The 14,776-nt window shown below is 42.7% G+C and overlaps 1 long non-coding RNA gene across 1 annotated transcript in view; it reads left to right on the plus strand.

Annotated features, from left to right (window-relative positions):
* The first annotated feature begins 1,049 nt into the window (after positions 1-1,049).
* Positions 1,050-14,776, plus strand: part of LOC135967950 (uncharacterized) — a 50,244-nt gene continuing 36,517 nt past the window's right edge. The window contains exon 1 of the long non-coding RNA XR_010582294.2: positions 1,050-1,167. This is a non-coding gene — a long non-coding RNA (uncharacterized lncRNA). The remainder of the gene's footprint in view (positions 1,168-14,776) is intronic.

Genomic DNA, 14,776 nt, shown 5'->3' on the forward strand with positions numbered 1-14,776 from the left:
GCTTAAAAAGAAAGAAACAAAATAATAAAAGCAACCTTTTTTCTTTTAACCACTCAATGGACCAAATGAAATTCTCTCCCTCACCCCCTCCCACTCTGTGCCTGTGCTGTTGACGGTCAGTTGAGGCTGCCAGCACAGAGGAGTGACTAGGACAAAAGAGCATGATAACACTTGAAGTTTTGGCCAACAGAGGGGTCAGAGGCCGGAAAAGCAAACGGAGATCAAGGGACAGAGATAACTGGGGGCAAAGCCCATGCAAATACTCGGTGACCAGGAGAGTGGCCGTGTGGAGAAGCAGGGCAGGAATGTGACCACCCAGCCAGGCGGGGGGCTGCTGGCGTGGAGGCAGCTGCCTGCAGCCTGGCCCAGCTGCGTTTTCTCCTCTTTCACCCTGGTGAGAACTATTCTTCCTTGGCTTCTGCCTGGGGACCCTATAGGTGCTGAAAATGGAATGCAGCTGGCAGGTAGTCGAGGGACAGTGAAAATGTGGACCCTCTGCAAAGGCAGTGCCCTGATATTGAGGGAAAAAAAAAAAAAGAGCTTTATTGCTTCTTGTCAGGCTATACTATGTTATAGGAAGAGTTGGGTTCCCCCAGAGAGAAAGTGCAGAGGGTGCTGGGAGCAGGATCCTCAGTTTGTAAGAACACACTCACTGCTCTCAGGGAGCCGACAAAATCTTTAAAAAGGGTAATTGAAGGTTCGACGTTTGACATGTAAAATCAAGTCGCAGCTTGGGTTTTCCAGAAGCAGTCCCTGAGACAAAGATTTTAGTATAAACAGTTTATTTGGGAGGCGATCCTGGGAAACACCAGAAGGGAAGTAGGAAATTGAAATGTCGAAGGAAGCCAATCAAATATGCATTATTGAGCAGATGGCCCCTGTGACCAACTAGGCTCGGTATCTCTGGGGAACCCCCAGAGAGAGTGTAGAGCAAATTCCAGAATTATGCCATCCAAGGGGAAAGGGAGCTGAGTCATTCATCTCTCAGCTGTTGCAAGCTATTGGTGGAGGGATTTTCCCAAGAGGCATTACCTCCCAGGCTTGTCCCCACTTTGCCTGAGTGGCCTCCAGTGGTCAGACAGAACCCAAAGGAGAAGAGCCGGGGTGCAGATTGGCAGAAGCTATTCTGGCCCATGAGCAGAGCATCAAGAATGTGGGCTGCAAAAGGTGAGTTGGTGTCCTACATTGCTAGGAAAGCTCAGCATTGCACTCACAGAGATATCCAAGATTCAGCCAGGAGAGTCCTTATTATTTACTCCCCCACTAATGATCATCCCATCAATTTCATTGATCAAAAGAGACAGGAATACAGTTCCTCCGGCAGCTGGGTCTCCAGCCCTTCCATCTGTTTTGGTGGTTTTTGTTACAAACTTCAGGAATGTATCTCAAGTAATGAGATTTTTTTTTTTTTTAAATTAATCACTCCTTTGTACAAATCCAGGCTTATGATGAAAGGCAATATGAATTACAACAACTTCTGAGGCAGCAAATGCCTGGATAAAATAATCAAGAGAGAAAGCTCAGTGGACAGTCATGGAACCACATATATCCGTTTGCCAAGTTCGTAATTTTTGAGATAGCAGCCTTCTGACAATTTTGATGTATGTCTCACATAATCATCTACTATCTTAATTTGTAACATTTCTTTTAAACTCACCAGAGGGCATATTCTTTCAGAAGCTCAATTATGTGCAGTTAGTTGTTTGACAACACTTTTGGCAAATGGTTATTAAGAGAGTAGGATCTGTGCTTTTGACGAACAGGACAGTGCAAGATTCCCAGCACGTGCTGCTGGGAGGGTACCCAGGGCGTGAGACAAATCTCCTGCAGATTTTTTGAGAAACGTCATACATTGATTAGCATGGAGACTGAGAAGTTGTGACTTCCTATCCTGTAGGGTACACTCCCAGTGAGGAAGGGGAAAGAGGAAAGTCATTTAACAAATGTTTATTGAGGGTTTACTTTGTACCAAATCAGAGATTCTTTTTGGTCTCAGGACACTTTTCACTCTTAAAAAGTACGAAACCCACCAAGTGCTGTTGTTTATGTGGGCTATATCTACTGATATTAATCATATTTTAGACGTTAGAACTGAGAATCATGTTAAAAATTATTATTAATCCATTTAAAAATAATAAAACCACTATATATTAACATAAGAACATATTATGGAAAATAATTATATTTTCTCAAAGAAAAGACTATATATCAGGAAGAGTGGCATTGCTTTAACTTTTTGCAAATCTGTTTTGTGTCTGGCTTGGTAGATAGAAGACAGCTGAATTTTTATATCTGATTCTGCATGTAATTTGTTGTAATATTTTGTTTGGTGGAAGTATATGAAGAGAATCTGGCCTCACACAAATATATGGTTGGAAAGAGGAAGAGTATTTTAATAGCCTTTTAGATAATCGTGTATATTTTTCTTTTTTTTGTTTTTTTTGAGACGGAGTCTCACTCTGTCGCCCAGGCTGGAGTGCAGTGGCGCGATCTCGGCTCACTGCAAGCTCCGCCTCCCGGGTTCACGCCATTCTCCTGCCTCAGCCTCCCGAGTAGCTGGGACTACAGGCGCCCGCCACCGCGCCCGGCTAATTTTTTGTATTTTTAGTAGAGACGGGGTTTCACCGTGTTAGCCAGGATGGTCTCTATCTCCTGACCTCGTATCCGCCCGTCTCGGCCTCCCAAAGTGCTGGGATTACAGGTGTGAGCCACCGCGCCCGGCCAATCGTGTATATTTTTCTTTGATGTGATACCCAAACTTGACAAGTAGTGTGTTGATCTTTCTTTTCTTTTCTCCCTCCTTCCTTCCTCCCTTCCTCCCTCCTTTCTCCTCCTCCTCTTCCTTCTTCTTTTCTTCTTCACCTTTTTTTTTTTTTTTTTTTTGAGACGGAGTCTCGCTGTGTCACCAGGCTGGAGTGCAATGGTGTGATCTCCACTCACCACAACCTCCGCCTCCCAGGTTCAGGTGATTCCCTCGATAGCCTCTCGGAGTAGCTGGGACTATAAGCGTGCACTACCACAGCCGGCTAATTTTTTTTTTTTTTAGTAGAGGCGGGGTTTCACCATGTTGGCCAGGATGGTCTCGATCCCCTGACCTTGTGATTCACTCGCCTCGGCCTCACAAAGTGCTGGGATTACAGGCTTGAGTCACCGTGCCCGGCCACTTCTTCACCATTTTTAAGTGAACATTAACATCACTGTCAACCATCACCATCATCTCCAGAACTCTTTTCATCTTGCGAAACTGAAACGCTGCATCCATTAAACAATAACTCTCCAGTCCTGGCTTCCCCCAGGTCCTGGCAATTTCCATTCTGCTTTCTGTTTCTATGAATTTGACGGCTCTGTGCACTTCATATGAGTGGAATCATACAGTATTTATCTTTTTGTGACTTGCTTATTTCACTTAGCATGTCTTCAAGGTTCATCCATGTTGTAGAATGGGTCCAAATTTCCTTCCTTTTTCAGGCTGAATAATATCCCAATTACATATGTATACCACATTTCATTCATTCATTCATTCATTCATTCATTCATTCATTCATTCGTTCATTCATTCGTTCGTTCATCTATTCCTTCAAGGACACTCGGATTGCATCCACTTTTTGGTTATTGTGAATATTGCTGCTATGAAGATAGTTGCACAAATGCCTGATTGAGTCCCTGCTTTTACTTCTTTTGGTTATATACCCAGAAGCAGAATTACTAAGATTGTGTGGTAATTCTATTTTTAATTTTTTGAGTAATTGCCATACCATTAAGTAGTAGTTTCTTAAAGGTTAGTTACAAGGTGGAATCTGAAACCATATTAATGAACTTTTGTGACCCGTTACATTAAAATTCATTGGTCTGCCTTGCACATTGAATAAATCTTTAACCCACACGTGATTCTTCAGTTTGCATGGGCCATTTGGAAAAGACTTGTTCGCTGAATTATGTAGCTTTTCCAAATAACAGTTCATCTTTAATATAATATAAAACAATCACATCCATTGCCCCTCATATCATCAGAAAAATCTTCAAAGCATAGCAAGCTGTTAAGTTCATGGTGGCTGATACAATTCTGGTTTTCACTTGAAAGCATGTATTTAATCATTAGCAACAAATGCTGCCAATTGTTTTCCTTGAAGTGGCAGTCTCACTTTGTTCATTTTCAAGAATGTATCTATCACTTACTCAAGTCCTAATCACGATAATTTGTAGTTTTTTAAGTAATAATGATATCTACGGGGGTAGGAAAAAACTATTTTGAGAGTAGTTTGGATTTCATAGACTTCCTGCAAGTTGCCTTGGGGATGGCCAGGGTCTGTGAGCTGTCATTTGAGAACCACTGTATAAATACAATGCTGCGTGGCTGAAAATTCATACACATACTAAACACATATGTATAGTATATCTCTTATTTGTTAAGAAAACTTATTTTTGCTATTCGAAAAGAACACAGATCTATAAATGAAAATTCACTGAAGCAAACATATGACCGTAAAAATCAGCAGTAATCTCATCACCGATGAAATAGCTATATTTAATAATACACTACCTGTGCTTCTAGATAACTACCTCTATCTATTTATCTACATATATACCTTTTTTTTTTTTTTTTTTTTGAGGCGGAGTCTTGCTCTGTTGCCCAGGCTGGAGTGCAGTGGCCAGATATCAAGCTCACTGCAAGCTCCGCCTCCCAGGTTTACACCATTCTCCTGCCTCAGCCTCCCGAGTAGCTCGGACTACAGGCTCCCGCCACCTCGCCCGGCTAGTTTTTTGTATTTTTTAGTAGAGACAGGTTTTCACCGTGTTAGCCAGGATGGTCTCGATCTCCTTACCTGGTGATCCGCCCGTCTCGGCCTCCCAAAGTGCTGGGATTACAGGCTTGAGCCACCGCGCCAGGCCCATATTTACCTTTTAAAAATAAAATCCTATTAAACAAATTATTATGTAACCTGCTTTGTTTGTATAATGATATGGGATAAATATCTTCCCTGCCATTAAACATTCTCATGAAGATACTTTTTAAGAAAAGGCTTTACATCGAATCATATGGCTATATCAAAATTTATTTTTGTATTTATTTTTTTGAGATGGAATCTTACTCTGTTGCCCAGGCTGGAGTGCAATGGAGTGATCTTGGCTCACTACAGCTTTTGCCTCCCAGGTTCAAGCAGTTCTCCTCCCTCAGCCTCCCGAGTAGCTGGGATAACAGGCATGTGCCACCACACTCGGCTATTTTTTTTTTGTTTTTGTATTTTTAGTAGAGAAGGGGTTTCACCATATTGGCCAGGCTGGTCTCAAACTTCTGACCTGGTGATCCGTCCACCTTGGCTTCCCAAAGTGCTGGGATTACAGGCATGAGCCACCATGCCCGGTCTCAAAATTTATTTTAACCAAAGTCAGGAGTTACTTGTTATAAAAATTCTGCATGTATCATTCTTTTTTCTTTTTTTAAATTTGAGACAGGGTCTCTTTGTCAGCCAGGCTGGAGTACACTGGCATGATCTCAGCTCACTGCATACTCAGCTTCCCTAGGCTCATGCAATCCTCCCATCTCAGCTTCCCAAGTAGCTGGGACTACAGCACATGCCATCGCGCCCAGCTAATTTTTGAATTGTTTGTAGAGACGAAGTTTTGCCATGTTGCTCAGGCTGGTCTCAAACTCCTGGCCTCAAGCAACCACCTGCTTTAGCCTCTCAAAGTGCTGGAATTACATGCATGAGCTACTCTGCCTGGCCCTTTCTTTTTTTTTTTTTTTTTGGAGACAGAGTCCCACTCTGCCATCCAGACTGGAGGAGTGCAGTGGCACGATCTAGGCTCACTGCAGCCTCTGCCTCCCAGGTCCAGGCAATTCTCATGCCTCAGCCTTCTGAGTAGCTGGGATTATAGGCCTGCACCACCATACCTGGCAAATTTTTGTATTTTTAGTAGAGATGGGGTTTCACCATGTTGGCCAGGGTGGTCTTGAGCTTTTGAGCTCAAAGTGATCCACCCACCTCAGCCTCCCAAAGTGCTGGGATTACAGGCGTGAGCCACTGTGCCCAGCCCCTCTAACATTTTCTGACTCGACCATTTGGTTGTGTATCAAATGTGTAGAAAGAGGGTAGAGTTGATTATGGTCCTCTAATATTCTTATTAATATTATTTTTGATTGTAGGAAAATACATATAACAGAGAATTTATCATCTCAGCCACTTTTAAGGGTACAGTTCAGTTGTGTTAAGTACATTCACATTGTTGTGTAACTATTACCACCATCCTTCTCCAAAACTTTTTCATCTTGCAAAACTGAAGCTCTATACCCATTAAACACCTCCCAGCCCCTGGTAATTTCTATTCTAGTTTTTGCCTCTACTCTAGGTACCTCATATGAGTGGAATCACCCAATATTTGTCTTTTTGTGACTGGCTTATTGTACTTAGCATAGCTGGCCCACTGATTTTAATAGCCTGCTTTTATGAGCCAGCACCAGGATGGTTCGATTAGTGTGTTTCAAATGGATAACATTAGGATTTTCACATTCCTGAACAAATTTGGTCAGGAAAGGGGATGTATAAACAGTGTTATTGCTTTTGAGAGGGATAATTTGTCTAAATGAGTTTTCAGAAGAAATGGCACAGCATCACTATTAATGAGGTTGTCAGTGAATGTCTATCTATTTAAAGAAGAACAAAACCAGAATTTCAGGCATGTATTTTCTTGCCATTTTGTGGCAAGAAGCATAATATCCTGGACCAGAAGGGTTTTAAAATCACTGACAGTTTATTGTCTTTACCCTTCCTCTAAGACTGAAGGACTCCTCATTTCAATGGCCAGTTTGGAACAACTGTTCTTGTTCTGATAGAATGTTGCAGCATTAGGTTTGTCTTGGTAGAAATTCGAGGGTAGTATAAGCACCACAACCCAAAGCATTGTGTCGGTGGCATTCCAACTCTTTTGTTTTTCGAGACAGTTTCACTCTTGTTGCCCAGGCTGGAGTGCAATGGCATGATCTTGGCTCACTGCAACCCCCGTCTCCTGGGTTCAAGTGATTCTTCTGCCTCAGCCTCCCTAGTAGCTGGGATTACAGGTACCTGTCACCAGCTAATTTTTTTGTATTTATAGTAGAGACGGGGTTTCACTATGTTGGTCAGGCTGGTCTCCAACTCCTGACCTCAGGTCATCCAGCCACCTAAGCCTACCAAAGCGCTGGGATTACAGGCGTGAGCCACCACGCCTGGCCAGCATTCCAATTCTTCATTAAAATTAATTTCGACTCTCAAGAAAGTCTAAAAAAACCGAACACTCAAAGGATTTCAGAAGATGCTGTACAGACGTGGAAGGCTGCCTGTGTAGAAGAGGGAGGACCCGTGGCAGGAGCTTCTGACTTCCACTGATGATTTGCTTTGCGCCAGACACACGTTTATTGAGTGTGTCAGTTCATCTCATTTTACAAAAATGCTGTGAGGTGTTGGGGCCGGGCGCGGTGGCTCACGCCTATTATCCCAGCACTTTGGGAGGCTGAGGCGGGCGGATCACGAGATCAGTAGGTCGAGACCATCCTGGCTAACACGGTGAAATCCCGTCTCTACTAAAAATACAAAAAAAAAACTAGCCGGGCGAGGTGGCGGGCGCCTGTAGTCCCAGCTACTCAGGAGGCTGAGGCAGGAGAATGGTGTGAACCCGGGAGGCGGAGCTTGCAGTGAGCCGAGATGTCGCCACTGCACTCCAGCCTGGGCGACAGAGCCAGACTCCGTCTCAAAAAAAAAAAAAAAATGCTATAGGTGCCTCTTCTTAGTGCTATTTTAACAAGTGAAGAAACAGAAGAGAGAAGGGTTATATAATTTTTTAAAATCACGAACCGAGAAGTGAAGGAGCAGGGTTTGAATTCAGGCAGTCCAATTCCAGACTCTTTGGAGCTTAATAAGCCTATCCTCAGATTCCTCATCTCTCCACAGATGGCTAAGTATTTATTAGACTGGCCTGTTGAAGAAAAAACCTTTAAAAAATAATATAACACTTTTACCTAAAAATTAGTAATAAAATAGAAAGCAGTAGAAGTAATATTTTTTGTGGTAATATAAACCTCTGATAAAAGTTTTTTGATACATGTTTTTTGGAAATATTTTTGGGAGCTTTGCAAGTCGGAACATTTGAAAACTCTCTTCTAATCTACAAATGATTTTGGAAGAGAATGATTGTACCAAATCTGATTTTATTCGAAATGAGAAAAGATTAAAATTATTTAAACCCAGTAGGTAAAAAGCTACTCCACTACCTTGGTGATCACTTTAATTGTCTGGAATACATCAATGGAATGTTAGTCAAACACAAAATAAGAGACTGCCTTCAACATAGTACATGAAAATTATTTCCTTTACCAAAAACAGAATCAGGAATAGCTCTGTTTTAAGAAAAATGTTATTAAACAAAGCAAATGTGTAAAGCAGGCAAAGTGGATCACACCCAAATGACCACATGCCCAGCAAGTATAAGTAAACATTTTAATGGCCTTTCCTCCTTGTTATAGTGATATATGAAGCTATGCATTACTTTTTAAACCAAGCAATCAGATTTAGCAGAATAAGCCTATGCATTTCATCCAGGATTATGACAGCGGATTAGGTAAGGCCTACAGGGACAGGACAGCCGGTGAGCGGGCTCCCAACCACCTACTGAAAATTTAAAGGCGTTTTCTGCTTTCAGATCCCTATCACGTTCTCTACTTTCCTGCAAGAGGCAGATTATTGCGGTCCCCTGGGAGCCACTCAGAGGGGTCTCAGGGCACAGAGGTTATTTGATTCAATTACAAGAAATTTGATGAATATCTACAAGGAACTCAGAGCTGTGGTGGGTGAGAACAGTTTTGGAAATATGGAAACGATGAATAAGGCAATGTGCCGGCTCCTAAGGATTTGTGGTCTTTTTTAGGGAGAGGAGAAAAAAGTGCATGAAGTAAAGAAAAAGCAGGGAATGAGAGAAAAAATGGAGGAGCGAGTGCCACAGTCCAGTCAGTAAGTGCTACATCAGTGCCCGGAAGAGCGAGAGAGAGGGGATGGAGACTGTGCTGGGAAGTCCAAGACACAGGGGCTGCGAGGATGGTAGCTAACACAATAGTGGTCCCCCGCAAAGAAGCAAAGCAATGGCATAGAACTAAGAGCTCTAACTCAAGACAATTTTCCTGAAATACAAAAACTACATTTTGAAAATTATCATATTCCTGAGAATATTAACCCAGAATGACCAACACTGAGACATATTCTAGCAACATTTGGGGGCTTACAAAAAAGAAAAGAAATCCTTTGAGCAAGAACCTGACCCAGAAAGTGAATTCGATTATCATCAGATTTTCGACAACGATGTTTTATGCCAGAAAAAAAGTACAGTAACATCTTTCAGACAGCCCCTTCCTGAAGATTCTCCTAAAGGACTAGCTGTAGACAAGCACAATGGCTAGAGGACAGTCACACAGGACTGGGGTTGGTAGTTACTCTAGAGCTAAGATTAAATGAGGGCTAAACCAGAGGCAGGACAGTGCATATGATGGTTATACGATCTGACAATGCAGATATGGGATGACCACAAAAATAGGGGGAAATGGGAGAGCATATGAAAACATTATTTTGTTTGGTTTTTGAGACAATCTGTTGCCCAGGTTGGAGTGCAATGGTGGCCTCATAACTTACTGTAACCTGGAACTCCTGGACTTAAGCAATCCTCCTAACTCAGCCTCCCAAATAGCTGGGACTACAGGTGCATGCCACCACACTGAGCTAATTTTTTTTTTTTTTTTTTTTGTAGAGACTGGATGTTGCTATGTTGCCCAGGCAGGTCTCAAACTCCTGGACCCAAGTGATCCTCCCACCTTGGCCTCTGAAAGTGCTGGGATTACAGGTGTAAGCCACTGTGCCTGGCCTGAAAGCATTTTTTTTAAACAACTCTCATAAATTATATCAACTGTTAGAGTATGATATTGCTATTCTGATACTGCGGTGTATAGTATGGGATAAGCAGTCACCTTTTTATATTCTGTACCTTTCACCTAACCTCGGGATAGATCACTGGACACAACATCAACCTTTTACTTCTCTTTGTAAACCAAGCTATTTATTTATTTGTTTATTTTTACCAGCAGTGACTTTGGAGGCTTGCTTTAATAACACCACTCCTTCTCAACTTCCCAGGTTTCCGTCTCTGTGCGAAGGGCTTCCATTCATTCCTGTTGTCCTTCTTGCCGTATTCCTGGCTGTCTAGGTTTAGCATATTTTGAAATCTGGAAGAATATTTATCTTCAGACTGGTAGGGATTTTTGTTTATTTTATTAATTTCTAAAGGTCTGTCCTGGACCACTGACAGCCATTGTCCATTTCAAACTCGATTGTTAGCAGAATTAACCTGTCATTTCACGGAAATAGTCTGTGGTGCTGGAAACTGAAACTTTCGCACCCAGGACTTTACTAGGCATTTGGTTCAGTGTGGTTTATTTGGATGTCACCGAATGGCCAACGGCTTAGTTTGCTTCTCTTCCTTTTGTATTTTCCAAGGCAGAAAGGAGAAAATGCTGGGTACTCATCACTCAGAAGCATGTGTTTTATTTTTCTTCATAGACTTTTCTCCATGTGATTATGATTTACGTGTTTATGACTCTCTCCCCATAACAGCAGGGCCCTTTGTTTGCTGTTGTTTCTGCAGCACTTGGTGCTGATGGCATTTCAATAAATATTTGTTGAATGAATGAATGGGATGATTTTAGATATTATGTATTTGTGATAAAGCAGATATGTGCATTCTTTTTTTTTTTTTTTTTGACACAAGTCTCCCTCTGTTGCCCATGCTGGAGTGCCCATGCTGGAATACAGTGGCACGATCTCGGTTCACTGCAACCTCCACCTCCCGAGTTCAGGCGATTCTCCAGCCTCAGCCTCCCGAGTAGTTGGGACCACAAGCGCGTGCCACTACACCTGGCTAACTTTTTGTATTTTTAGTAGAGACGTGGTTTCACTATGTTGGTCAGGCTGGTCCTGAACTCCTGACCTCAAATGATCCACCCGCCTCAGCCTCCCAAACCACTGGGATTACAGGCGTGAGCCACTGTGTCTGGCTGATATGTGCATTCTTGAAGGAAGGCTCTATGAAGGGTAGTAGGCTTTATCACCGACATTTGGAATAGGAGATGGAAAGGTACAGGGAATTTCGTCAAATGCCAGAGACATATTCCCAAAGTTACCTTGGCCACCTATTGTTCTTAAGATTGTATACACAGCTGCCGGACTTAAGAGAGTCAGTTTCAGTTTTTTTCTCTGCCAAGTAACTAGCTGTTGCATGATATTTTGCCTAAATAAATGAATAAATGAATGAATAAAACACATTATTATTTTAATTGAATGAGACAGAGTGGGGTTATTACTCAGCAAGAATGTATCCTATCACTAAGTATATTTTTAGTAAGAAAGAAAATTAGTTTTTTGGGCTATAAGAAAGAGGAGGTGGGAAGATCCTCAGGCCTTACCCTACACGTTCCTCAATAAAACCCTGTAATGCTCTTGTCCTGGGCTTCAGCTCTGAGACCATTCCAGAAGTCAGAAAGAGGAGAACACAGCCGGGCACTGTGGCTCACGCCTTTCATCCCAGCACTTTGGGAGGCCGAGGCAGGTAGATCACTTGAGGTCAGGAGTTCAAGACCAGCCTGACCAACATGGAGAAACCCTGTCTCTATAAAAAATACAAAGTTAACTAGGTGTGGTGGTGTGCGCCTGTAATGTCAGCTACTCTGGAGGCTGAGGCAGGAGAATCACTTGAACCCGGGAGGCAGAGGTTGCGGTGAGCCGAGATTGTGCCATTGCACTCCAGCCTGGGTAACAAGAGTGAAACTCTGTCTTAAAAAAAAAAAAAAAAAGAAAAAAAACAAAGAAGAATAAAGAGAACACAGGCTTCAAGTGATAGGGCTGCCGTGCACAGCTGGAAACACTGAACCTTCCCTTTGTCTGCTACACACAGCTAAGGAGCTGCCTGTTCTTTCCAGCACCTAAGGGTCTGTGATAGGTGAAGCCTGGCTCTGGGGTCCCCTCACTGTCCCTATCAGGCCTTGGACACAGAGGGGCCATGAGCACCTTAGCTGAGTGAGGTGAGTGACAGTTGCTCAAGTGTTTTAGACAGGCAAGTTGTCCCCTAGTCATGGACACAAAAGGGCCTGGGAGAAAGGAGGACCCCAGAGAGGAAAAAAAAATGAAAATCAGAGACCCAGACCTGAGAGAGAGAGAGAGAGAGAGAGAGAGAGAGAGATGATAGATTTAAAGCCTTTAGATGAGGACTGGAGACTTGGGGTCTAAGAGGATATTGGGGGCCTGGGAGACTTGCTAAACCACTGAAAAAAAACACAAAAATTTAAACATTTAAAGCTTTATGTGCTTCCAGATTCAAAAGCATAAAAGAAGACTATGATAAAATGTCTTCCTCCCACTCCTGTAAGTCTCCAACCCCTGGCCTACCAGCGATCTCCCTTGAGGCGTTCACTATTTCCTGTGCATTTTTCCAGAGCTACATTACACATAAAAAAGCAAATGCATCAATAAGTGTTTCCTTTAAAAAATAAATAAATAGAAACTTGCTATATATATTGTTTTCATCTTAAATTTTAGACATTTGATATTCTATCTGGAGGGTTCATCCATATCAATGCATAGCGTTTCCTCGTTTGACGGCTGTATATTATTTCATGGTATGGATTTATGATACTGTATTTTACCAGTGACTTGATGGACGTTGACATAGTATGCAATCTTCTGCTATTACAGCCAAAGCTGCCACAACTAATCCTATATTTAGGTTATTCCGTTAAGTCTGAGAATATGTTTCTCTGGGAGACAAATTCTGAGAAGTGGACTTTCTGGACAAAGGATATATGTGTTTGTGATTTTGACAGATTTTTGCCAAAATGCCTACTATAGAAGTTGTATCAATTTACACACTCTGGCAATTTATGAGAGAGTTCTATAACCACGTTTTAATGGGCACTGGAGACCTTGTAGGCAGCCAGAAGGGGGCTGTTAAAGGTCTGAATGCTACAGTGACCATAGTTTTGAAATAAAAAAAATGAGGACCCAGGAGGTACACTTATGGGGAAAACAAGACAGAATATTTATACTAGAGAGTGCTGTGAATTCTCTGGAACCTGTGGTCACATTGATGGGCTCAGATACGCGTGGAAATGCATGCAGAGACTTGCAATGTACTCAGTGGATGTCTGTTGCCTCAAGTTCATTTTGGCAGAAGTTATACTACGCCTTTTTTTTTTTTTGAGACAGAGTCTCGCTCTGTCGCGTAGGCTGGAGTGCAGTGGCCGGATCTCAGCTCACTGCAAGCTCCGCCTCCCGGGTTCACGCCATTCTCCTGCCTCAGCCTCCCGAGTAGCTGGGACTACAGGTGCCCGCCACCTCGCCCGGCTAGTTTTTTGTATTTTTTAGTAGAGACAGGGTTTCACCATGTTCGCAGGATGGTCTCGATCTCCTGACCTCGTGATCCACCCGTCTCAGCCTCCCAAAGTGCTGGGATTACAGGCTTGAGCCACCGTGCCCAGCGACTTTTTTTTTTTTTTATTGGAATCTTGCTCTGTTGCCCAGGCTGGAATGCAGTGGCATTATCTCGGCTCAACACAACCTCTGCCTCTTGTGTTCAAGCCATTCTCCCACCTCAGCCTCCCAAGTAGCTGGGACTACAGGTGCGAGCCACCACACCCAGCTAATTTTTGTATTTTGCGCAGAGACGGGTTTCACCAATGTTGGCCAGGCTGGTCCTGAACTCCTGACCACATGATCCACCCGCTTCATCCTCCCAAAGTGCTAGGATTACAGCCGTGAGCCACCGCACCCGGCCATACTAAGACATTAACATAGTAAGACATAAGACTTAGACATACTAAACATACTAAGACATTTAAAGGCTCAGTTCTGTGATTCCTCACAGCCTCAGGCCAAGGCATTCTTCGGCCACCAGAGCACTTGATTCTTATTTTATTTTATTTTGAAAGAAGGTGGGGAGATCACATATTAGGGAGTGATTTCTGTATAATCGATGAGCTCAGCAGTGGCACCGGTCCAATTTCATCATTAAGGCCGTGTGTACATGATGTGAAAACAACCTGTGAATTCCATCCATTCAAATCATCGGAGTGTTGTGGGGGGTGCAAGAGGAGACCAGTTAAATGGATTGTTAGATTTAATTGACTGGCTGCTTGAACTGATGAGACAGTTCCATTAAAATGGTCGATCCAATTAGGTCATGTAAGATGATTGAAAATACAGGATCAATTGCTTCTGGTTTCATGTTTTCATTCAGTGCAGGCTTAGCTGTCGGAGTACCCGGCAACATCTTCATGCCTCGTATCTCATTTTAGCATCTGGGTGGCCAAAGTGTGACTTGGACTTCCAATGTGTGCCATTTAACCCTGGACAAAGCTCAGGCAAGGCAAACAGTACACTTCAAGAGTAATAGCAATGAGGACAGTTTACTCTCGTTTTTATTGCATTTTGGATCACAGAGGGATGCAAACAGCATAATCTTTTTAAGAGGTTCGGCTCTCTAACAGTCTTAATCCAGTCCTGGAATAACAGTGATATGCATGTTTGTTGTCATTATTTTATAGGCACATCCTCCTAAACACATTGCCAAAGAAACTCTTGGTTAATTTCTTTAAAATTTGGTCACAATTCACCACCAGGTGCAAGATTGAGCCATGTGGTTAAATAGCAAGCATTGCATGATGATCTGAGATACAGACCAGAACCGATTTTATTCAATGAAAAGCTGCAAA

The sequence above is a fragment of the Macaca fascicularis genome, chromosome 16 (assembly GCF_037993035.2).
Source record: "Macaca fascicularis isolate 582-1 chromosome 16, T2T-MFA8v1.1".
In the NCBI taxonomy this organism is placed as follows: Eukaryota; Metazoa; Chordata; class Mammalia; order Primates; family Cercopithecidae; genus Macaca; species Macaca fascicularis.